This window comes from Elephas maximus, chromosome 8 (assembly GCF_024166365.1).
Source record: "Elephas maximus indicus isolate mEleMax1 chromosome 8, mEleMax1 primary haplotype, whole genome shotgun sequence".
NCBI classification, from domain to species: Eukaryota; Metazoa; Chordata; class Mammalia; order Proboscidea; family Elephantidae; genus Elephas; species Elephas maximus.
In genome coordinates this window covers 122,346,873-122,370,491 of record NC_064826.1, presented here as the reverse complement: position 1 = coordinate 122,370,491, position 23,619 = coordinate 122,346,873, and the positions used below count along the sequence as shown (strand labels likewise).

General features: G+C 38.7%; 1 protein-coding gene across 1 annotated transcript in view; it reads left to right on the top strand.

Annotated features, from left to right (window-relative positions):
* The window catches only part of BMPR1A (bone morphogenetic protein receptor type 1A), a 214,682-nt gene that overhangs the window by 1,592 nt on the left and 189,471 nt on the right, over positions 1–23,619 (top strand). The window lies entirely within an intron of this gene.

Below are 23,619 nucleotides of genomic sequence, written 5' to 3'. Positions count from 1 at the left end.
CCCTGTCCTGTAGGGTCGCTATAAGGCGAAATCTACTCGACAGTGGGGTTTTGTTTTGTTTTGGTTTTGGCTGAGTTAATGAAAGGCTGATTGGAATTTACGATGCATTTTTAAAGAACCAGCGTTCTATGCCTGTTTGGCACCAACCCCCCAGTGTTCTCCACAGAACCCGTTTCAGGCCTTTCCTACTTTCCTCACTTCTCCCAACCCTAACTTACTGGATTCCATCTCAGAGGAAGAATATTTTTTGTACTTATTCCTTGGTTAACACCTTATTCGTTTTGTTCTTTTTCTACTTTATAGGGCACGAATTATCCCCGCTGTTGTCTTTGAATTCTTAAAAGTTCCAATGTGTTTGAGATTTTCTCAATTTGAAACCTTACCTTGAGTGAGCTATTGCCTCAGGCTGTCTTGTTGCGGCTTTTCCTTTTCAAATGTAAAAAAATTAGAGAATTTTTTAAATAAACGAATAGTGCTTGTTAAAGAAAAATTGCATAACAGGGCAAAACTGAAGTAAAATTACAATTCAGTTATTAATCCCACCTCTAGAGATCACCACTGTTAACCAGACTTCTTAAAAGAGTAGTCTGCTTTTTCCAGCCTTTACTTCCTGGCCACCCATTCACTTCTTAACCCCTTGTTACCTGAATTTCATCTTCACAAATCTGCCAAAAGGGTTATTTTGAAGGTTGTCTGTCTATAACCTGATCGACACATTCAAGCACCTTTTCTGAGTTCTCTCCTTGAGTTTTCTGTATTGACCTCACATTTTGAAATGCCTTTCCCTGGCTTTCATACATCTATACATTTCATTCAACGAACACTTGGTGTATTCCAAAACTCTGCAAAGTAATAGGATGCAACAAGAGATGTGATTCTTAACCTTCATGGATCTCTTGGGGGAAACATGTTTAAGAATGACTTATGTAATTGTGATTATAATTAAAGTGCAGAACTTAAAATAGGAGTCTGCTATGGTGCTAGTGGTGCTGGGGGAATCTGGGAAGGCCTCCTTAAAAATCTTACCTTGGAACTCAGGACAATTTGGAAGGATGTGTGAGAACTAACTAGATGAAAACGGGGACTTCTGTGACATTATGACTGTTTGGCTCTGTCCATTTTCTGCCTTTTCTTCTTCCTTCCTGCCTTGATGTGTGTTTTTCAAGTTTCAGTTTTCAGATCACTTTCTCTTTGTCTCTAGTCCTTGACATTATTGTTCAGACCCTTCCATATGAATAAATCTCGAATTTCTATTTTTCTGTTCTGTGCTTGAAACCTCGTTTTCCAACTGCTTTATGCATATGTCCGCCTGACTGTTCTCGGTCAGACTGAAATCCCCTTCCTTACCAAACATGCTTCTCTGGTGGTCCTTATTTCTGTTGATGTCATAGCAAATCAAACTTTTCTGCATTCTGTGATATCTTGTCAGTAATTGACGTTTATTGATTTTTTTGTGTGATATTGTTATGCTTTTCCTGTCTCTTCGTGCTTACTCTGGTACCCACTCCACCGCCCTCAAGTCGATTCCTTAAAAAGTGTTAAAATCAGGGTCGTAATTGCCTTGTAAAATGAGTTGAACAGCTTTCCTTGTTTTTCTGTCTTTAGCAGCAGTTTCGACTAGGATTAGCTGTCCTTTGAAAGTTTGGCACACCTCACCTATAAGACCATTTGGGCCTAGATTTTTTTTTTTTTTTGAAGAGGGCTTCGAATACCATTTCAGTTTATTTAATAATTACTGGTTTATGTAGGTTTTCTATTTCTTGTGTCAATTTTAGTGCTTCATATTTTTCCAGAAAATTACTTTATCGAGTTTTCAAATCTAGTGGTATTTGATTTTCATTGTTTTCCTTAAAATTTCTGCCGTATTTGTTTATTTTCCCTTTTTCAGTATTTTTTTTTTTTTTTTGGTGCTAATTCTGAATCAGGTTCTCATCCTACCTGGATTAATATTATGATCTTTTTGCTGTCACTTTTGCGTTACCCAGTTTGTCTGATGGAGTTCTTCCTAAATTCTTTTTTTTAATTGTAAGGGCGTGTGTAACGGAACGTTTGCCGATTCGGCATTCTTCAAATGCACAGCTCATTGGCATTGACTGTATTCGTCATGCTGTGCAAGCATCACCATGTCCCTGTCCAGGTTTTTCCATCACTCTTAAAAGAAGCTCACGGGACCTTCCTGGCGAAGTGGTTAAGAGCTCTGCTGCTAACCAAAAGGTCAGCAGTTTCAATCTACCAGCCCCTCCTTGGAAACCCTATGGGGCAGTTTTCCTCTGTCAGGAAGGGTCTCTATGAGTTGGAATTTGCTCAGCGGCAGCGGCAGCAGCAGTGTGTTTTTTGTTTTTTAAAGAAGCTCAGCATCCTGGCAGCGATGAGTCCCTTTCCCCCTCCCTCCTGCCTGTTCCTGGTAACCACTAATAAACTTCCGTCTGTACACTTGCCTGTCCTAGATATCCGTATGTTGTTGTTAGTTGCCCTTGAGTTGATTCTGAGTCATAGGACCCCATGTGTGCAGAGTAGAACTGCATTATAGGGTTTTCAAGGCTATGGCCTTTTGGAAGTAATCTCCAGGCCTGTCTTCCAAGGTGCCTCTGGGTGAGTTCAGACCACCAGACTTTTGGCTAGTAGCCAAGGGCTTTACTATTTGTTCCTCCTGGGGACTCCAGATACTCAGGTACGTGGGATCATACAATATTTGTCATTTTGGGACTTATTTTGGTCAGCATAATATTTTAAGGATTCTGCCAAGTGGTAGCATGTATGAGAATTTCGTTTCTCTGTGACTGAGTAGTGTTCTGTTGTATTAACCTTACACTGATTTTGCTCGGTGCATGTGTTCCTTTTTTCTCCTTCCACTGCTGTTGCTTATACTGTTCCCTCTACATGGACTGTTTGTATGGCCAATTGCCATGTGTCCAAGTCCTATCCATTCTTTAAGCCTCATTTCAAATTCACCACTTCTGTGAAGTCTTCCCCAGTTTCTTCCTCTGGATGGAATCCCTGGTTTTGAATTTGACTTATAGCTAGTATTTTCTTAATGCATTTACTCATTTGTCTTTTTAAAAATCAATTTTATTGAAGTACCATTTCGGTACAATAATATGCACATGTGTGCAGTTCCATGAGTCATTTGGTGTTTTACAGGTATTTTTATACAATTAGTGGTTCTGCCACTAGATTGCAGGCTGGGCTTATATCTGATTTTGTTGCATATTAAAGTGAATAAATGGGGAAGGTCCCATTCTAGCCTATTGAACTATATGGTACTGATCTGATTTTTGCATCTTGGGATCAGGGAGCTGTGGAGAGAAAGGCTGTTCTCTCTGGCTAAATTTTGGACTAGGAACCCTTTCCTGTCCTTCCCTCTCCCACTTTTTACTAGTTTTTATCCTGTCATAGATTGCCTTCTTAATACCTCAAGGACCGTATTGGTCAGGTCAGTCCAACTCTTCAGCACTTAAGAGATTAACTGCTGAGTTGCATTGAATTATGCATATTGTAAGATGCATCATAATTTTATAGGTCACTTGTAAAGAAAATGTGCTTCCAGCTAATTATCAGAAGCCGTCGATTGTAAGATGCATCCCAATTTTAGAGATGCTAAAATATAAAAAATATATACATCTTAGAATTGATGAATAAGGTACCTCTCCCTAATCGTAACGTCCCTTTCTTCAATTTAGACATTGGGAAGAAACAATTTAAATGCAGCCACATTCACATCTGAGTCGTTTAAGGCTTGACTGTCACTATGAAAAGATAATTTAAAAGAGAATGCTTATTAAACTTCCTTAATGTGTGAAAAGTTTCAGGCAATATAAATACTTATTTTTACTTGGGTTCCTTTCAAGTAGGTAGACAAGTGTGGATAATAGGCACCTTGACCTCCCAGTTTTTTTGTACTTTTTCTCCTAGTTTCTTCTTTTGCTCATTATCTGAAAATTACAAGAGCTGATAATTCTCACAAAATGGTATGAAAAAAAAAACCATGAAAAGGGAGGGTTATGGGAGAGTTGTGATGGTCAATTATGTGGGTCATTTTTAAAACAATATCCAGTATTTATATGTCATTGACAGCCATGATACACTTAGTTAAAAAATAGATACAAAAATATATTTGTATACTTTACTGAGTCATAGTTTAATGTATATCAGGTTTTTTAATTTTTTATTTAGTTTGTTATTGTCGAGAATATACACAGCAAAACATACACTACTGTGAGCAGTGCTGCAGTGAACATTGGTGTACAAGTCTTGAGTCTGCTTTCACGTCCTTGGGGTCTATACCTAGCAGTGGGATTGCTGGGTCATGTGGTAGTTACATTTTCAGTTTTTTGAGGAACCGCCATACTGTTTTCGTTTTTCACAACAGCCGTACCGTTTTGCATTCCTGCCAGCGGTAGATAAGGGTTCCAGTTTCCCCGCATTCTGGTCAACGTTTGTTATTTTCTTTTTTAAATCTTAGCTGTCCTAGTGAGAGTGAAATGGCTATCCCACCGTGGTTTGTATTCACATCTCTCTGATGGCTAAAGAAGTTGAGCATCTTTTCAGGTGTCTGGGGGCCATTTGAATGTCCCCTTTAATGAAATGTCTATTCAAGTCATTTTCACATTTTATAACTAGATTATTTGTCTTTCTGTTGTTAAAGTGAAGTTTTATATATATTTTGATGATTAGGTTCTTGTCAGATATATGGTTTCTGAAGATATTCTCCCAGTTGGTAGCTGTCTTTTCATTTTTTCGGTAGTCTTTTGATGAACAAAAGTTTTAATTTTTATGAGGCCCCATTTGTTGTTTTTGTCTTTTGCTGTTTGTGCTTGTGTTATTTTATTAAATAATCCATTGTTAAAAGCTAGGCCCGACAGCATTGCCCCTGCATTTTCTTTAAAAAATTTTATGGTTTTAGTTAGCATATTTAGGTTCCTAATCCATTTTGAATTTTTGTGTATGGTGTGAGACATGGATCCTGTTCTGTTTTTCTGCACATGGAAATTCAGTTTTCCCAGCACCATTTATTAGAGAGACTCTTCTTTCCCCACTGAATGATACACTTAACACCCTTGTTTAAAAATCAGTTGACCATAGATATGCAGGTTTATTTCTGACTTTCAATTCTAATCCATTGGTTTATGTATCTTTTATTGAAAACAGGAGAATCTGAGCTACTCTGATACTGTGATCTTTGTTACCTTTATACTTCCAGTGAAACTTCTTTTGTCTTGGTATGGATTCATTATACCATTGTTGTTGGATGCATTGAGTCGATTTCAATTCATAGCGACCAGATGTGACAGGGCAGAACTTCCCTAAAGGGTTTTCTTTCTTTTTTATAATTTTTATTGTTCTTTAAGTGAAAGTTTACAAATCAGGTCAGTCGCTCATACGAAAATTTATACACACCTTGCTGTATACTCCTAATTGCTCTCCCAATAATGAGAGAGCACACTCCTTCCCTCAGTGTGTCTACTTGATCCAAGAAGCTCATTCTTCACCAGTATCGTTTTCCAGAGGGTTTTCTTGACTGTGATGTTTACCAAAGTAGATCACCAGGTGTTTCTCCCATGGAGCTGCTGGGTGTGTTCAGACTACCAACCTTGGGGTTAATAGCCAAGCGCTTAACTGTTGAGTTACAGGACTTCTCGTTATATCACTAACGACGTGTGAAACTGTTGAGCCTGACTGTTGCTCTAGCTGTATATAATTGGCTGTTGACTTACGAAGGAGTGTGGGGATAAAATAATCAGATTTGCAGTTTAGGGATAGTGGAGAATCAGTTTGAAGAAAGGAAGACTGAAGCCATTGATGCTTGTGGGGAGTCTGTTTCGTCCTGGTCCATACTAGGATGGGGGCAGATAATTAGGGCCTAGAATTGACAGGACTTGGTAGTTAACTGTGGGGATGAGAAGAAACAGGATTGGCAAGAATAACCTCTTGGTTTCCACGTTGGAAAGAAGGGTACCTGTCTTGTTCACTGAAATGAAAAATGAGAGGAGAGCCAGTGTGCCAGGTAAAGTAGTGAGTTTAATTTTGATCATATGGAGCTTGAGGCATCTGGGACAGCCGAGGTAATTCCACTCGGGAATTGAGTAAATGGGTCTGGAGTTTCTTGGTGGTAGACATCTGGATTGGAAGTAGATATTTGGAAGTGATCACCATATGGATTGTAATTCCAACAATGGGTAATAGGTGGGTCTCTCAAGTGACTCTTGATTGCAAGTAACAGAAAGCCAACTCGAGAGTTGTATAGGAGGAGAAGGCTTTTTCCACCCTCATGTTTTTGAAAAGACTAGAAATAGGTGTGACTGAATCTGGATGCTCAAATGATGTAATCGGGGTATGTCTTCTCTACTCTTCACTGTTTTGGCCTCATTTTCAGGCAGGTACTTTGATTTCTCAGGAGAAGAGAACCACTGGCAACTCCAGGCTTATACGGGTTTTACTGCTGTGAATTCAAGAGGGCGCCTTTTTTCCAGGTCCATATATTCTGTCTCACGGAGGAATTCTTACTAGGTCTCCATGGAGTATGGGGGTACCATAAATTGGCCAAGTCTGAGTTATGTGCCCGCTGGAGCAGCCAAAGAGCAGGTTAAACCCTGTGGCTAATGGCCTTCCGAACACCCTGTGGGATGGGGAAGTGGTGGTTTCCTCCACGAAAGGATGGCCCTGGGCAGATAAACAACATAAATTGCTCTATTTTCATTCTTACCCTTTTTAAAGATTATTCTTCCAGAATCTGAAGAAAATTACACAAATATAACTGTTTTGTGTATAGTCGCATGCTAAGAACTCCTGGTATATACACCAAAGAGCCTAGAACAGAGCCCTGAGAAACATCAGTTTAAGACCTAGGTAGAGAGAGATACACATTGAGTAATTTCAGAAGTTGTTATTTAATTTTAGTTATATTAAGATCTACAGAAGGGAAGCACAAGGCACTTGTAAGGGTGTATACGAAGGGAATCTGACCTTCTAGGGTACAGGTGCTTTGGAAAGCTTTCCTGAGAAATTGACTTTATAGGGTGAACCTTCAGGAGAAGAAAGAAGAGGGAGAATGTTTTAGGAAGCACCCAATAGTTTTTAAAGCAAACATTTCTTGCCTCTTTTTAAAAAATTATTAAAGCAGTATGTCTATTGTGGATAATTAAGGAAATATTAAAAAAAAAAAAGGATAAACAAGCAGCAGAAGGGTTAAGTTTTGACTTTTAGTTTCTTACAGACTAACATCTGGTACTGTTTCTATCGCTGAATAGCTGTGTGATCTTGGGCACTGTACTAAACCTATCTAGATCTCAGTTTCCTTATCTCAAGAAGTGAAAGGGACTTGGTGAATTTTAAGATAATATTCTGCTAAAAAGAAAAAAATCCATGATTTTAGTGCAGAGCAGGTGGTCACTGAAATTGCAGGTCATGTAATGCTTTCGAAGCCCTGGCAGCACGGTAGTTAAGAGCTCAGCTGCTAACCAAAAGGTCCGCAGTTTGAATCCACCAGCTGCTCCTTGCAAACCCTATGAGGGCAGTTCTGCTCTGTCCTGTGGGGTCACTATGAGTTGACTTGATGGCAGTGGGGCTTTTTTTTTTTTTTAAGTAGTGCTGTCATTTCTCATGACACCCTGGATTTCTGACTTTTCACTGCCAAGTCTTTGCCTCGACAGTTGTTATAAGTAACAAAGAATGGTTAGTGGTACTCTTTCCACGCCCGGTTTCTTAATTTTTTTCTCTTGAGCCTTTTGGTAAAGGATCTGAAATGTTACATGTATGGGCTTTCAATTTTGAAGTTAGGAAATCTGGGGACTGGGCATTGTTGTGTTACTGTTTTATGTATATTAAAATTTTAGGTAGTTTTTTAGCAGGTATAATTCTTTGTAATAAATTCCAGGAGTGCATAGGTCTTGAGTGTCTAAAATTTGTATTTGATTAAGAATATCTTGGATCCCTAGCTGAAAGAAGCTGCTAAAGGAAATGTTAAAGTAAAAGCTGTTAAATTTTTCTGAAGTTCTTAAAACCTCTGTATGTTTCAAAAAGTTATTTTAAAATATCATGAAATAAAAATATCTCAGTAGCAAGTATCCAGAAGTATTTTAAGTACATACCAAATCTCCAATAATTTCTCATATAATAAAAAAGTTGGGAAGATTCTGCATGTTGAATTTGTGCGTGTATCTGAGTAAGGAAAAACAAGTTAATCTTTCTGAAACAGTACTTTAGTCTTCATCCCTTTAACCCTGGTTTCTTACTTGTTTAAAGTATAAGATGCAGATTATCTGAGACTGGTCTTCTGCTGTGGCCCAATCCATCGTATCTGTTTCGTTCATTTCTTACCACTTATTTATAGTCCAATACCCGCTGCCGTCGAGTCGATTCTGAAAAGTCACCTTAAATGTTCAGTTCTGGGTATTAGTTCAGAATCCGTAGACCTGTGATGTTGACCACCGGATATGTGGCTAATCTGAATTGAGTTGTAATATAAAGTCTGTAGAAGCCCTGGTGGCATAGTAGTTAGCCAAAAGATTGGCAGTTCCAATCTACCAGCCACTCTGTACTATAGGGTCACTATGAGTTGGAATCGACTTCATGGCAATGGGCTTGGTATGGCTGGTTTATAAAGCCTAAATTGCATACCAGATTTTGAAGACAGTACCAAAAAAAATGTAAAATATCTTACGCTTTTGAAATATATTGATTACATATTGAAATCATACTGTTTTGGATACATTGGGTTGATTAAAATATGGTATTAAAATTAATTTCACCTGAATTCTTTTTATTTTTGAATGTGGCCATTAGAAAAACTTAAAATTATACATTATATTGGGCAGCACTGCCTTTGACTTTTTTCCCCTATTCTTTGCCTTTCAAAAGTCTTCAAAATCTGGCCTAAATCCTGTCTCTTCTATGAAGCTGTCCTCAAAGGTTAGCTCTTCTGGTCCATCATTATTTAAAGGTAGTATTTTGACCTTTTTGTACATACTAACATAGTAAGGAGCCCTGGTGGCCCAGTGGTTATGTGCCCAGCTGGTATCCTAAAGGTTGGCTGTTCTAACCCACCCAGGGGGCTGCTCTGCGGGAGGAAGACCTCGAAATCTCTCTTGTGAAGATTACAGTCAAGAAAACCCTATAGGGCAGTTCTACTGTGAGTCGGAATCTACTCCACTTACCCAACTTCATAGTAAACATACTAAATTTCTTTACCGTAAGCCTTCTCAGAGCATTTGATATGCTAATATGCATATTGAAACTCCAATATAGTTTTCCTAACTGTGTATTACCATAGAACCTTTTGTTTTTCCTGTTTACAGAAGTTACACATATTCGTGGCTGAAATTTCAAACAATACAGAAATGAAGTAGAAAGTGAACATCTTCTGTAATCAACCCAACTCCAAGATAACCGCTGTTAAAAGTATGCAGATACTTATAATCTTTCTTTTTCCTTGCCTTCATTTCTTCTTTCTTTCCCCGTCTGCAAAAATAGAGTCATACTACACATCCTTGTGTTTAACTTTGTTTTTATTGAAAATATAGGGAGATACCTTTTTATGTCAGTACATAGCTGTTTTCCTCATTCTTTTTAGTAGCTAAGTGACACTTGGGGGTTTATGGATATATCTTAATTTTATTTACCAGTTATTTATTGATGAATATTTAGATTTTTTTTTCTATTATAAACAATGTTGTGATGTGTGTACATATCTTGTGATACGTGTGTGTGTGCGCGCTTTAGGTGAAATTTTACAGAGATTACTTTCTCATTAGACAATTTATACACAAATTGTTTTGTGACATTGGTTGCCAACCCCATGATGTGTCAACACTCTCCCCTTTTCCACCCTGGGTTCCCTGTTCCCATTTGTCCAGCTTTCCTGTCCCTTCCTGTCTTCTTGTCTTTGCTTTTGGGCTGGTATGCCCGTTAGTCTTGTATACATCATTGAATAATGAAGCACATCCCTCGTGTATGTTATTGTTGGCCCTATAGACCTGTCTGGTTTGGGTTGAAGGGTGAACCTCAGAAGTGACTTAAGTAATGAGTTAAAAGGGTATCCGGGTTCTGTACTCCAGGAGTTTCTCCAGTCTCTCAGACCAGCAAGTCTGGTCTTTTTTGTGTGTGTGAACTTGAATTTTGTTCTACATTTTTCTCCTGCTCTGTCCAGGACCCTCTACTGTGATTCCTGTCAGAGCAGTTGGTGGTGGTAGCTGGGTCACCATCTAGTTGTTCTGGGCTCAGTCTGGTGGAGGTTGTATATTGTGATTCCTGTCAGAGCAGTTGGTGATGGTAGCTGGGTCACCATCTAGTTGTTCTGGGCTCAGTCAGGTGGAGGTTGTATATTGTGATTCCTGTCAGAGCAGTTGGTGATGGTAGCTGGGTCACCATCTAGTTGTTCTGGGCTCAGTCTGGTGGAGGTTGTATATTGTGATCCCTGTCAGAGCAGTTGGTGGTGGTAGCTGGGTCACCATCTAGTTGTTCTGGGCTCAGTCTGGTGGAGGTTGTATAGTTGTGGTCCATTAGTCCTTCATTCTCATTTGCCCCAGCCGGGATGGGACCAGTAGATGTATCTTAGATGGCTGCTCGCAGGCTTTTAAGACCCCAGGCACTATTCACCAGTCTGTTGTAGAACACTTTTTTTTATAGACTATTATGCCGATTGAGCTAGATGTCCCCCGAGACCGTGGCCCCCAGCCCTCAGCCCAGTAACTCTGTCCCTCAGGGAGTTTGAATGTGTCTGTGGAGCTTCTAAGACTTTGCCTTGGTCAAGTTGTGCTGACTTCCCCAGTACTGTATACTGTCTTACTCTTCACCAAAGTTACCACTTATCTTGTTGAGTTGATGTTTTCCCCTCCCCATCCCTCCTCTCCGTCGTAACCGTCAAAGGTTGTTTCTTTCTTTGTGTAAACCTTTTCTTGAATTTTTATTTTTATTTGTCCTTTCGTGTTTGACTTATTTCACTCAGCTGTTTCACTCAGCGTAATGCCCTTCAGATTCACTATGTTATGAGGTGTTTTGCAGATTCTTGGTTGTACTTTATCGTTGCATAATACTCCATTGTGTGTATGTACCATAGTTTGTTTATCCATTCAACTGTTAATGGGCACTTAGGTTGTTTCCATCTTTTGCTATTGTGGATAATGCTGCAACGAACATGGGTGTGCTTATGTCTATTTGTGTGATGGGTCTTATTTCTCTAGCATATATTCGTAGGAGTAGGATTACTGGATGGTATATTTTTGTTTCTAGCTTTTTAAGGAGCACCGTATTGTTTTCCGAAATGGTTGTACTATTTTGTATTCCCACCAGGAGTGCATAAGAGTTCCAATTTCCCTGCAACCTCTCCAACATTTGTCGTTTTTGATTTTTTTGATTAGTGCCAGTAATGTTGGGGTGAGGTAGTATCTCACTGTAGTTTTGATTTGCATTTCTGTAGTAGCATTTTCTCATTTGTCTGTTAACCACCTGAACGTCTTCTTTGGTGAAGTGTCTGTTCATATCCTTTGCCCATTTTTTAATTGGATTATTTTTGTTGTAGAGGTGCTGGGTTTTTCTGTATAGATTTTTTTAGAAATTAGACTTTTGTCAGATACGCCATAGCCCCAAATTTTTTTCTAGTCTGTAGGTTTATGAGACTTTTTAAGGCTGATGCCTTAGAAATGGATTTACTTTAAGAGAAGCCACACGGATTTGATAGCGCCAAACTGCCCTGCAAAATCTTTCTACTGATTTACGTTCCAACCGACAGTGTTTAACGGTTACCTCACATCTTTCACAATATAATATCTTTTGCAGTCTGCCAACTGAAAAATGTTATTATAGTTTTAATCTGTATTTCTTGGATTATGAGTAAGGTTGAGAAGGGTTTTATGTGTGTGTTGGCTCCTTGCATTTCTTCTGTCTTTTGTCCGTTTTTCTAGTTTTTTTTTTAACTTATTTGTAAGTGGTCTTTTGGATTTTGGGGTATTAGCTCTCTTTGGCATGTTTGTTTTTTATTTTTATTTGTGAAAAATAAAAGTTACTTTGTTGTAAGAGTATTGAAAAATAAAAGTTTAAGGTGTCTTTTACTCTCAACTTAGAAGCTCTTTGGTGGCTGAATTTTGTCCTAAAATACTTTGCGTTGCTAACAGTACCTAATGCAGTGCTGTGAGCAAAGTAAAATCTTCAGATATTTTTATCTGTTAATGGCAAGACGGATGTTTCTTTCTGACTGGGCAAAGGATAAGCAAAATGAAGTTTCTTTGAGAACAAAATTAAGTATCTTAAATGTAAAGAGTACAAGTTAAGTTTTTTAAACAGCATTTTTTAAAATAGGTTTCCTAAAACAAAATTTATTAAATGAAATAGAATGCAGTAAGGGAAATTCCTATTGTTGTAGCTGGTTGCCCTCTAGTTGGCTCCAACTTATCACGACCTTACGTATAACAGAATGAAATGTTACCGGGTCCTTTGCTATCTCAATCATATTTGATATGTTTGAGGTGAGCAATTGTGTCAATCTGTCTTACTGAGGGTTTTCCTCTTTTTTTTTTTTTTTTACTGACCCTGTCCCAAACATGATGTCCTTTCCAGTTGATTGGTCTTTCTTGGTGATGTGTCCAAAGTAACCAAAATGAAGTCTCTCCATCGCTTCTGAGGAATATTTTTGTTGTATTTCTTCTAAGACTGATTTTTCATTCCTCTGGCCCTCCGTGGTATATTCAGTGTACTTCATCAACACAATTCAAATGCATCAATTCTTCTCTCATTGTATCCTCTCCTCCCAAATATTCCTACAGTTATAATGCAGTTTGTTAATAAGTAGCATAATTAGCTTGTGTTGACTAAGCCTTTGTTCTTCCTTATTACTTTTTCCTGGTCTTTCTTAGCAATTTATCAGTTTGCATAGAGGAGTAAATGGTTTGTACAGGTTCCACTGGTTACATCCTTGAGGAGAAACTACAAAAAAATCAGTTCAGCTAAGGTTAAGTAAATAAAATCTTCACAGAAAGAAGTTACTACTTTCTTAAAAGAATAAAGGGATCTGATATGATTACGGAAACCCTGGTGGCATAGTGGTTAAGTGCCACGGCTGCTAACCAAAGGGTTGGCAGTTCAAATCCTCCAGGCGCTCCTTGGAAACTCTGTGGGGCAGTTCTACTCTGTCTTATAGGGTCGCGCTGTGTTGGAATCGACTTGATGGCACTGGGTTTGGTTTTTGGTTTTGATATGGTTACACTGACTTTCCATTTACAGTTAGCCCTCTGTATCCATTCTGCATCTGAGGATTCAACCAACTGTGGATCAGAAAATTTGGAAAAAGTTCCAGAAAGCAAAACTTGAGTTTGCTGTTCGCCTATCACCACACTGAATCCATGAGAGATGAATCCATGCAAATGACGTGATGTGTAGGCACACCCTGCTGTAGTCTCCTGTCATCTCACAGATTCTGTCTCTCCTCTAACAATGGCTGGAGCATTGTTCACCTCATGTCTTACCATTATTCCCTAAAGAATACAGCACCCTATAACAACTGTTTGCATACCATTTACATTGTATTAGGTACTACAAGTAGGAAAAAAAAACAAGTAGAGATGATTTAAAGTATATGAGAGCACAGGCATGGGTTATATGCAAATACTATGCCATTTTTTGTAAGGGACTTTTTTTTAGCATCCAAGGATTTTGGTATCCGTGGGGCTGGGGAGCCTGGAACCAGTCCCCCACAGATACCAAGGGACGACTGTATCTGGATTCTAAGTAACTAAAAAGGTTCAATAAACCTTGGCTGTACTGTTTAGTTGTCTAGCTACATATTTATTGTATTCCGTACCCCACTGCTCTTTATTTACTAGATTTATGACCTTGAGCCACGTGAGTTAATCTTTGGTAGCCTTAATTCCTCATATGTAAAAGGAGGGTAATAATGGTACCCCCTCCCAGGGTTACTTGTGAGGGCTAAATGAATGAGTGCAGTCAAGCACTTAACTCTGCTTGCCACATGGTGATAGTTTAATAAATGTTAGCGAAGATGAATATTTGTAAAAGAGAGAGAATTTCATCTTGAAAAGGCAAATTTGATTCTGTCTGATCATGTTGGTGGTGGTGGTTGCCATCAAGTTGATTCCAACTTATGGCGACCCCATATGTGCAGAGTACAACTGCTCTACAGGGTTTTCAAGGCTGTGACCTTTCAGAAGCAAGTTACCAGGCCTGTCTTCCTAGGTGCCTCCGGGTGGGTTCAGACTACTACCTTTCAACAAGCTCTTAACCGTTTCTGCCACCCAGGGACCTTGAAAATTAAATCGAATCCTGATACTTTCTGAAAGTATGCGGTATTTTTGTTCACATTATTTATATCCACCTTGGAGTCTGCAAAGTACTTCTGTATACCAGTAGTACTGTGAAATTGAAATAGGAGATTTTGTTGTTTTTCCTGTTTTGTGCTTCAAGAACCTGAGGCCAACGAAGGTTAATTGTTCAAACCAACAAGGGCAAACAATAACTAAGCGTAAATAAAAAGTAAGTTGAATTGGATTTTGCCGATTATCCCAGAAATGGATCTCAAAGTTGAGTATAAAGTGAAATCAAGGAGTTTACTAATATTAAAATAATCAAAACTCAAAGAAATTGAAACAAAGTTTATTCTGAGCAGTTATTCTATATCCATATAGGGAGATCACTCAGATTCTTAAAAAAAAAAAAAAAAAGCAAATGGCTTGAAGTAGGCTAGTTACAAGGAAGCTTATAAAGAAGAGGAAGAATAGAAGTTCAGCCATTGGTTAATCTGCACATGATTGAGTGCTGTGCTCCCCTTTTTACTGAGATCAGGTCACCAGGTGGTCTCCCTGGCCTGCCTGCTAAAAATTTGGCCCTCCACCAACCTGCAGCCATCAGATCTTTTGAAATTTAAATTAAGTAAGCCTAGAGTTTTTTTTTCTTGTTGACTATCCTTTTCTAGGAGGAGAAGGCACCTTCTGGATGGGGGGTGGGGAGTCAGTGCTTTTGCATTTTGGCTTGGGCTGGTTAATACTTGGTTTTTTGGGTAAGAAAAAAAACTTTAAAATAAAAGTAAGATGTCTGTTATTAATTTTTCTCTTTGACACTAAAGAAGGCCCCAAGCTGTTAGGGGCCAGAATTCTTCCCCGGACTTAAGTAAGATGTGGCAGAATTAGGTCAGAAGGTGGGGGTCATGGACTGGGCACAGTCATCACTACAGTGGAGAGTTTCCCTAGAGGGGAGCACTGTAGTTTTCAGCTCCCTTTTGAATGCCAGCAAAAAGTGGAGTAAGACATCCCTCTCCCTAGGTGGATACTCATTATATAGCAGACTGGTTTATCTGTGCTGCTTGAACAAGGGGTAAAAATAATTGGGGGAAAATCTCAGTGTGGTGAGGGGAGATGGCAGTGGAACAGGCTGTATTCGTTTTGAGTTTCTGTGTTCTAGCGGGTCGTGTAGAAGGTTAGTGGCCTCAGCCATCTTACCAGGGTTGGCTCTGCTGCAGAGAAACAGGTACCTAGAAGAGGTTGAGCTGAAGTAGATGTTTAGGTGGGCAACTGTGCTGTGGGTAAGAGCCCCTCCCCCCCAGTCACCTAGAGCTCCAGGTTGTTCCCAGGAGAAAAGCCACCTTTTGGTTGCCTGTGATACAGACTACACATACAACCAATCAGTATTAGCCAGGGAAGTGGCAGCAACCATCCAAACGAAACCCACTGTGGTTGAGTTGATTCTAACGTATAACAACCCTATAGGACAGAGTAGACCTGCCCTATGGGGTTTCCAAGGAGCTGGCTGGTGGATTCAAACTGCCAACCTTTTGGTTAGCAGCCCCAGCTCTTAACCACCGTGCCACCAGGGCTCCCTAGGGCTCCTTAGGACTGTGAAAGTGCCTAGATACTGAGACAGTTTATTCTGTTGTCCCTCATTTCTCCCCCGCCATAGATCAGACTACCCTCCTCCTCCCTTTGAACGCCCTTAGGCCAGAGGCAAAGTTGTACGTGAGTTTAGAGAGGAGGGAGATGATTGTAAGAAGAGAGAAAAGTTTTTAACTGTAATAGATTGGACTGGACTGTACTTTTTAATAATGGAAAGCTGTAGGAATTGTTCAAGATGTCACTAAGGGTTAGGAAAGAGATTTGACCAACCATAGTTGGGAATAGGGATTGGAGAAGAATAAAACTGTTTCTTGCGTTTGCACCTTACAGATTTCAGGGCCTTTAATTTTTTTAAGAACCAAGTTTAAGTTTATACTAAAGATCCTCTGACACCAAATCCTGTTCTCTTCTCTCTGTATGTGGAGCTATCACAACCCTTTTTGTCTTCTTCCTGAGTCTGTTTCCAAGTGCATTACAATTCTGTTCAGTATGATTTTAGCATTAGTATATTTTATTTAATTGTTTCACATGCGTAAGCTGTGAATTATGATAACTTTTAATTGGAACATTAGCTAAAATATCTTTCTTGGTTTTTGTGGAGTCATTGGCACTTTTCAAACCTTGGAAACATTAAAATCTCAACAAAAAGTCCTAGCTTAATATTTTTCTGAACCTAGGAAATTCTGGAGTTTTATGAAGTTCTAAATGAATTTTCAGCCATATAAAAGATAAGTGGATTTTAGCTTAAGCAGTGTAGAACAGTAAAATATGAGATCAAGATGGATTACATAAATAATATCTAACACATTTTCCTTACTTTGTGCAAAGCCCTAAAGTACTTTACATATATTAATCTATTTAATCCTTACAAATATTGTATGATCTAGGTGCTATTATTAATTTTCATATATATGTGAGGAAATTGAGACCATAGAGATTAAATAATTTATCAAGGGTTCCACAGCTAGTAAGTGGCAGATTTGGGATTCATCTCCAGGGAGAGCTGACTTTAGAGTCCATGCTCTTTACCCGAGAATTGATAGTAATTCTCAAATAAAATGGGATAATTTTAAGATGAAGATATGTGTACGTGTGTGCACACACCACATGTATTTTACTTTACTTTTGTTGGCTTTTATTGTTTTCCACAGAGAGTTTGCTAGTGTTTCTTGTTCCTTAGGTACTTGCTAAAATATCTCCACTTAAGGTCAAAATAAATATCTTTGATAGGGTTAAATTTGATTGACTTTTAACAATTAACTGCTTTTTAATATTTAAAGTTTGTCAGAAATTTTTCATGGGTAACTTTTGATTGAAACTCTTTGACTTGCCTGATTTTTCTTTTGTATCATAGAGAAAGGAATATTAAAATGTCAGTAGAAAAAGGTGCTTTAAAAAAAAATTTATCCAAAACGCTTGCCATATATTTTTTTAAAAAATTGGTACTTTTTCTCATTTGAGATTTAAACACGTTTAGTTGTTTATGAGAAGCCTTTTTTCACAGCTTGGTGGTGTCGGTGGTTTGTGTTTGACTGAGAACTAAAAGGTTGGCGGTTCAGACCCACCCAGCAGTGTCACGGGAAAATGGCCTGGCGATCTGCTTTCGTTAATTTTACAGCCAATGAAACCCTGTGGAGCAGTTCTGCCTTTACATGGGATTGCTGTGAGTTGGAATCAACTGGATGACGGCTAACAACAACCATGGCTATTATCTTAAAATAGTTGAAACTGAGTAGATGTTTGTCTGTTTTTTGCAACAGTCGTATACTGGAGAAATGTATCTCACTACTTAATGTTTCTGTCATAACTTAAGAATTTGAAGAAATAAGGTAAGTAAAGCTGAAGTTATGTTCATGCAGTAAACCTGAATGTCTGCACTTGAAACATAAGAAACTTGAAATTAATGGGGGTGGGAGAGGTATCTAAAGAGAAATAGAAAGTTAAGGAAATTGGGCTGTCTTGTTCCATTCATCTGACTGCCTTTTTTTCGGCATATTCTCTTTTTCCTCTGCAACTTTGTGACTTTTAAGCTTAAAAAAAAAAACAGTGAAGATGTTTTAAATTTGATGTGTTTTTCTGAATAATGGACTAAAATAGAGTAAGATGTGGGGAAGTGAAGCCTGAACTAAGGGAGGTCAAAAATCAGATGGAAATAGAAAATCCAAAACCTCTAGCAGGATGACTAGAGAGAATACAAGATGGAACCTAAGCACTGAAATTATTCATCTGCTGGGCAGCTGTGCGTTCTTTATTCATAGATGCTGTTGCAGAAATAGCAGGAGAAACTTTGATGGGAAAACATCCCAAGTAGACTGGTCATACATTCTTATCACTCATTATATGTACATTTTTAGTTGTACAGTGTGTATTTAATTCATCTTTAAATGAATCGTTTTCCTTTCTTAGGTGTTATAAAAATTCTTTTCGAAAAATAACACGTCATTTTTGTTGTTAAATTTCGGCTTCCTATTTATATCTTTAGCACTGAACCAACCTTTTATGAAATTACACATCAAGGGTTTTTTTAGTAATCCTGAAAGAGTGTGGTGCTATTGTAGATTGTCATTGCTTTCCCCTTTGTCAGTTGTCAGTGATATGTGGCACTTCACTGTCCTGCCCTTAAATCAGCTCTTAAATTTGCTTAAACAAAATACTTGAAATATGTTTTTTAAAATGAGGCATTTTAAAGCAATTCAGATTTGAAAAGTGAAAGGCATGAAGAAGCTTTTATTGTTTAGTCCCAGAAGGTTTCGGTAAATACTAACACTTGCCTAGTTAAAGTTTACAGAGCACCTTTATGTGTACTATCTCATGTGATTTTCATTATCTTGCTAATATTATCTTTCTCTTACCTTGAAAATTAAAACAGCATTGTCAATTCAGTTGGCAATTATTGAAAATTCTTTAGTTTTTCCTCACTGTAATGGGAACACATGCTCAGATTTTGGAAAAAAAGGAAAAGCAAAAAAGGGAAAACGTCCTCAACATCTCAAAATAATCACTGTTAATGTTTAGTATAATTCTTTCCCATCTTCCTTTTGTATTCATATTTTTGCAGTTTGCCCTGATACTGAGGAAATGGTATTAGTGTACTTTTAAAATTCACAGCTTTAGCATTTCTGATAAAAAATGGTTCTTAACTATTGCTGTTTTTATTTTTTGCAACAACGGCTTTATTTAGCATAATAATCTAAGAATCTGCAGGTTGGCTGGGCGATTCTTCTGGTGTTGACTAGGCTCGCTCAGCGCGTTTGTCTGTGGTCACTTGCAGGTGGGCCAGGCAGCTCTGTTGACCTTGCCTGTGCTTTCTTGTGTCTGGGGATCAGTTGGGTGTTGGCTGGTCTGGGATTGTCCAGGCCGGGGCATTAGGGCTTATTATCCCCCTCACCTCCAAACACACACTGGTTTTTAGTAGAAAATTTTCCAGTTGAGGGAAACATTTATTTTAAGCCAGGATTATTTATAAGAATAATATAACATCCTTTAAACTGTATCACTATGTAGTAGTTAAGAGCATGGACTCTGGAGCCAGACCGCTTGGATTTAAATCACAGCTCTGCTTTGTTAACTGACTGTGAATATCCGTTTAAGCAAATTGACTAATCTCTCTGTTTCTGTTTCCTCATCTGTAAAATGGGGATGGAATCCGAATGGTGCAAACAGTTAACACGCTTGGCTGCCAGGCAAAAAGGTTGGTTGTTTGAGTCCACTCAGAGGCAACTCAGAAGAAAGTCCTGGCGATCTGCTCCCAGAGGGTCAGCCATTGAACTGTGTGGAGCCCAGTTCTACTCTGACACTCACGAGGCTGCTGTGAACTGGAGTTGACGTGTCGGCAACTTGTTGGTTATTGGTTAAGCATAAGGATGGTCTTTAAATCTGTGAGAACGGATGAGCTTATCTAGAGAGAGGATGTCATCAGGTATGTGAGAAACTGATAAAATGGGGAAAGGACTCAGAATCACAGAAAGTGTATTTTACGTAGTACTGGAAACCCAGCACAGCTTGTCTGTGGCAATGTTGTGGAAGCTTCATAGACACATCCAGACTCCTTGAGGGACCAAATTACTGGGCCGAGGGACCATGGTCTTGGGGAACATCTAGCTGAACTGGCATAACATACTTTATAAAGAAAATGTTCTACATTCTACTTGGGTGAATAGTGTCTGGGGTCTTAAAAGCTTGTGAGCAGCATCTAGGATACTCCATTGGTCTCACCTCATCTGCTGCAAGCGAGAGTGAAGAAAACCAAGGGCACAAGGGAAAGATTAGTCCAGATGACCAATGGACCACAAGTACTACAGCCTCCACCAGACTGAGTCCAGCACAACTAGACGGTGCTCGGCCAGCACCACCAACTGCTCTGACAGATCATGGTTAGAGGGTCCCAGACAGAGCTGGAGAAAAATGTGGAACAAAATTCTAACTCACAGAAACAAACAAGCAAAAGATCAGACTTACTAGTCTGACAGAGACAAGAGAAACCCTGAGAGTACCGCCCCCAGGGACCCTTTCAGCTCAGTAATGAAGTCACTCCAGAGGTTCACCCTTCAGCCAGAGGTTAGACAGGCCTGTAAAACAAAACGGGACTAAGTGGGCTCACCAGCCCATTGGCAAAGACGGGAAGGTAGGAGGGGACAGGAAAGCTGGTAATAGGGAACCCAGGGTTGAGAAGGGGAGAGTGTTGACATGTTGTGGGTTTGACAACTACGTTACAAAACAGTATGTGTACTAATTGCTTAATGAGAAGCTAGCTCTGTAAACCTTCATCTAAAGTACAATTAAAAGAAAAAGAGGGGAAAAAAAAGAAATCCACTGACTTAAAAAAAAAGTATATTAAAAAAAATGAGGGAATGAATCTTAAATTATACTTTACGTGATTCTCTCTGAGTCCTTTTCCCACTTTACTTAATCTTGACTGACTTAAACAATCCGGAGGTCTGAGTAATTATCCTTAGTTCAGTACTAACTAGTTGGATAGTTTGGTTCAGGGCATGCTTTATGTTTTAGATCTTTCATGTATAGAGTGAAGGTGGTCAGGACTAGATAATGGCTAAGGTTCTAATTCCAAAGTGCTAATTCAATTGAAAGTTTTATTGCTTTAAACAGTATTTTTCCTTTGATTGTGAAAACAATATATATTATTTTTAGAAAAATTTGGAGAAACATCGGGGTGTGTGTGTAAAAGATCTTCTGTCCCAATTAGAATTTGCTTTGTCCTAGAGATGTCACTTTTATTATAAATAGGAAATATATCTTAGACAATGTGACTTACCCACAACTCTGAGAAATAGGTATTGATCAGCTACTTTATAACGGTATCAATCAGGATAAGCAAAATTATGCTTCATTAATGAACAATACTCAAATTTTAGTGACTTAACAGAGTAAAAAGTGTTTTTTCCTCACTTTTAGTCTGTGACCAATTTGAGTCAAGCAGGCAGATGAGATCAAACTTCAGAGACCCAGGCCGTAAGAGACTCCACCATCTTGTATCTATGCCTTCTGGAAAATATGGCCTTCGTAGTTGCTATGGAAGGGAAGAGAATATTGGAGGGTCTTGTACCAGCAGTTAAAGCTTCAGGCTGCTATTGATGTATATAACTTCAGCAGCCCCTTAGCCACAGCTAGTCATTTGGCCTTACCTAATTGCAAAGGGATAGAGGAGTGTAGTTTTTTCACGTTCCTGGAAGTAGAGGAGACCTTGATATAGGTGAGCTTTAGAAGGCTTTACCAAAATTACCTTGCCTTTTTGACTGTAGTTGATCAGATCAGGGATGAACCTTTAATCCTAGTTGGGCCAATTGTATTGTTTTGCCTAAGAATTTATTTCTCGGTCATTGGAGGCAGGAGTTAGCATCAGGTTGTTCAGGCCACTAGATATACCACAGCCAGGGGTGGTGGTGTTCAAGTAGGTGAGTAATCAGAAGCTGATCTGTAGGGAGAGAAGAAAGCAGAGAGAAGGGACTGTGTGGCTTTGGGGAGAATAAGTAGCTCTGTTGGTGCTTAGTGGCTTTCCATTTTTTTAGTTCTGGTTCCTTATGAGGCCTGGCTGTACTTCTGCACATGGATTTCTTGCGAATATATGTGCTTTTTAAGGTACGGAATATTCACAAAAAGTGAGCATGTTTCATGCAACAAAGAAAATCAGTAAATTTCTGGAAAGCAGAAATCAAATAAGCTATATTTATATTCTCTGACCACAGTGCAATAGAAATTAACAGCAGTAGGATGCCTCATCTTGAAAAAACCAACCAAATGAAAACATAAATCTAAAACAAAAACACCTGTCCATTTCTGGATGGGAGGGGAGAGACATCCCTTTTAAATAACTCGTGACTGAAAGAGAAAATCAAAACCAAAGTCACAGACTTAAACAAGTAGAAAAAGATGTTCCATTTTCATGAGTTGGAAGTCTTCATATTGTTAATATTTCAGCAATACCCAGAGTGATCTATAGATGCAATACAATCTCAATCAAAATTCCAACAGCCTTCTTTACAGAAATAGAAAAACCAATTCTCTACTTTATATGGAATGGCAAAGAGGCCTTGAATAACTAAAACAACATTCAAAGAGAAGACATGGTAGGAGGACTCACACTTCCTAGATTTTAAAACATTTAGTCAAAACAACCTTGGTACTGATATAACAACAGACACACTGACCAATGGAACAGAATTGAGAGTCCAGAAATAAACCCACACATCTGTGGTCAGTTGATTTTTGACAAGGGCGCTAAAGTCCATTTCACGGGGGAAGAAGAATCTCTTCAATAAATGGTGCTGGGAAAATTGGATTTCCATATGCAGAACAATGAAACAAGATCCATGCCTCATACCGGATACAAAAACAAATTCAAAATGGATTAAGGACTTAAATGTCCAAACTAAAACCATAAAATTAGAAGAAAACACAGGGCCAACATTGTCAGGCTTAGTTCTTAACAATGGATTGTTTAATGTAACCAAAAAAAACTTAAAAAAGGACAAACAGCAAAAGACAAAATAAATGGGACCCCATAAAAATTAAAAACGTTTGTTCATCAAAAGACTTTACAAAAAAAGTGAAAAGACAAGCTACCGAATAGGAGAATATCTTCAAAGACCATATATCCAGGAGGAATCTAATAATCAAAATATATATTTTAAAACTTCAACAATTTAAGAACAAAAAGACAGAAAAACCAGTTGTCTTAGTTATCTAGTATTGCTATAACAGAAACACCTCAAGTGAATGGCTTTAACAAAGAGGTGTTTATTCTCTTAGCCTAGTAGGCTAGAAGTCAAAGAATTCAGCTCATCAGCTCCAGGGGAAGGCTTTCTCTGTCGGCTCTGGAGGAAGGTCCTTGTCATCAATCTTCTCCTGGTCTGGGAGCTTCTCCATGCAGGAACCTCAGGCCCAAAGGACGAGCTCTGCTTGCGGCGCTATTTTCTTACTGCTATGAGGTCCCCAACTCTCTGCTCCCTTCCCTTTTATCTCTAAGATAAAGGGTGGTGCAGGCCACACCCCGGGGAAACTCCCTTTATATTATATCAGGGATGTGACCTCAGTAAGGGTGTTACAATCCTACCCTAATCCTCTTTAACATAAAATTGCTATCACAGAATGGAGGACAACCACACAATACTGGGAATCATGGCCTAACCAAGTTGACAGATATTTTTGGGGAACGCATTTCAATCCATGACACCAATCATAAAATGGCAAAGGACTTGAACAGACATTTCACCAGAGAGGACATTCAGATGGCAACCAAACACTTGAAAAGATGCTCAGCATCACTAGCTAT